Genomic DNA, 2,776 nt, shown 5'->3' on the forward strand with positions numbered 1-2,776 from the left:
GGTGGCTGCGCTCGGAGCTCTGTGAAACGAGCGCTGGGTGATTGCCCGGCTGTGGCAGTAACTGAATAACCGGGAATTGTAACCATGCGTGGCGTTGCCGTCGTTGCGTGGAGGGCTGGTTTGTTTCCCTCTCATTCCTGCCTTCCTCGGGGTCCCCTAAATTAGGTGTTTTTAAAGAGCTTGACCTGGACGGGAGTTGAGGGGATTCATTAAAAATAAAGTGCTGTTGGCTGCTGGGTCCCTGGAGGGAGAGAGGCTTGGAAGTGCCTCCTCTGGCAGGGACAGAGGCTTGGATGTGGTGGGACCACACACGGCGGTGCCTGGGAAGGCGTTACCCTTCCCTCCTGGAAACCAGCTGGGCAGCAGCTCAGAGCAGCCGCACGGAGCTCAGAAGTGGCTCTAACGTGACCACTGATAAAAAATACTGCTTTGAAAGGATGCGGAGGGCACGGAAACGTCATCTGTAGGAATCTGGTTCTGTAATTAAACCTAGAAGTGTCACAGGAAAAGGGAGATGAGCCTTTTGTAACGTTTCTGCAAGGAGGTTTGTTGATGCTCTTCTGCTCTCTCGAGTGCTAAATGGTATGGAAAGATTAATGCAACAGTTCTTTAATTTATAGACTGGTTAGCGTCCTTGGCAGAAACTTTGGGAAAAGTAAGATCAATTAGCTTTTGAGTTAGAGGTTTGCTTGTGTTGGAGGAAGATTGTCCCTGTCTGGTTTCTTTGGCAGGCTGGTGTGTATCCGCTGGGTCGCTGACCTAGAGAGATAATGCTGCCTGAAAACTTCTCTCTGCTTCCCAGCAACGTGGAAATCCGGCCGATAGCGAGCTGCTTGGGATGGGAGGAAGGCTCCTGCCCCAAGGACTTTCCACTTTTCAGCCCCTAAGTTGCAAAAATAGGCACACCTGGCGTGGCCTGGGCCGTGGCTCCATGTGTCCTGGCGTGTCCCTTCAGCTCTGGCTTCTTCTCCCACCCCCTCCTTCGGGTGCCTCGTGGGGCTGAGCAGATCCGTACGTGGAGGATGGATGTACACAGGCTCAGGATTGAGGAATAAGGTATTAGGTGGTTGGAAAGGCTGCAGAGAGGCACTAGTGGAGAGGCAATTTAGGAGAAAGAGAGAAAGATGTTACGCTGAGGAGAGCGGGGCCGGGCAGAAAGGGCATGGGAGCACTGAGGAAAAGGAAGGAAACTGTGAGATTAGGGCTTTAAATGTCTAGCAGGGTAACATCTCCTGCAAGGCGAGCTCCAGGTGTGAAAGCTGCATGTGGAGTCTGTATTTTGCAGGTTTCAGGTTAAAAATGTGGGTGCATCAAACCTACTGGTGCTGTCACACACCAAGCAAGTGGCTTCAGCCACCTTGAGCTGCTGCAAGAGGTTGGGGCCACCTTCTTCTGGACTCCTAGGGGAGGGGTTTAGCAGAGCTGGATCCAGCTGGAACTGCTATAAAAGGAGTTTGGATGGCCACAGTGAATCCTCTGCTGGGTGAAATCTCTGCTGAGGAAGGGCTGTGTTGGGCAATCTTAGAGGAATATGACAATTCAGTTGTAACTTTGTTTCACGTTGTGTATTTTCTTCCTTTTTTATTACCATGGCTATTTGCATAAAAACATGAGCTTTGTTTCTTTAGAGCTCATCTACTCCTGCCGCTTCTGCTCTGCTGGAAGCCCCAATCTCCCAGTAGCAGCAGCCATTTGTGGTATTGTGAAGAGTTTGTGGGTTGTTTTTTTCAGAAAACAGGGAGGGAGCAGCAGGGGAGCAATGAACTCCTGCAGTTTTGGTGCTGCTTGGCCAGACATGTGGACAGGGCAAAGAAAAACCCTCCTGTGCTGGCCATTGTCCCCCAGCTGCAGGAGGCCTCCAGCTGAAACACGGTGGTGGAGCAGCAGCAGCAGGGCTTATTTATTATTGAGTGCTTAAAAGGTGAATGACAAAGGCAGGATGCTGAAAGTGCTGATCTGGGAGCTGGGGTTCAGACCGTGGTGGAGAAATTCTGTGTCCCAAAGTAGTTTCTGTATGTCTCTGTCCCTCTGAAAGAGGAAAACCACATTTCTGTTGGTTGTTTTGTCTCTGTGGCTTGCAAGCTCGAGGAGTCAGAGATACCTATGCTACATCCATGATAAATTTGGTCTCTGAACTCAAGTAAGGTGTCCAGTCAGTGGTAAAAGGCATGTGTGACCATGGTTGGTTCTTGTAAGCGTATGAACTCAACTGGCCAGGAAACTATCGGGCCCCAGGAGAGCAAACAATCCAAACAGGTCCCTCCACAGCTGTGGAGCACATCTTGCTCCCCTCTGCTGCTTTGTCTTACCCAAGCATGGTGTAGCTGTACTGAGGAACAGCCAGAAAATCTGTGTTGGCAATTGGTGTGGGAGACTGCAGGCAACTGTTGAAGGTCATCACAAAAACATTTGGGGAAGGTTAAGACTTGCAGCCAGCTGGAGCAAGGTGTTTAAAAGCAGCTCTCCACAATTAGAGGGAGAAATAAATATAAAAACCACCCAAGTGAGGAGAGGAGTCAGCAATTTTGAGGCAGAGAAATCCTTGTGCTAGCTTTCCCCTTCTGTAAAGATGGTTTAAGTTACACTTGAAATAAAGCCCGATACTGCTTTTTTTGGTCCATACCTGGGTCTGAATTAAACCTTGACCCACTGCCAGGTTCTGCCTGTGGCAGGTACACATCTGAAGTCAGGCCACTGCAGACAAGATGACTGTACCTCTTCATGACCATGAAGAAAGGCTTCTGTGTGTCTGTGCAGGGGATGGGGCTGAGAGCAG

Source organism: Chaetura pelagica, unplaced genomic scaffold (genome assembly GCF_000747805.2).
Source record: "Chaetura pelagica isolate M959 unplaced genomic scaffold, ChaPel_1.0 scaffold3, whole genome shotgun sequence".
In the NCBI taxonomy this organism is placed as follows: Eukaryota; Metazoa; Chordata; class Aves; order Apodiformes; family Apodidae; genus Chaetura; species Chaetura pelagica.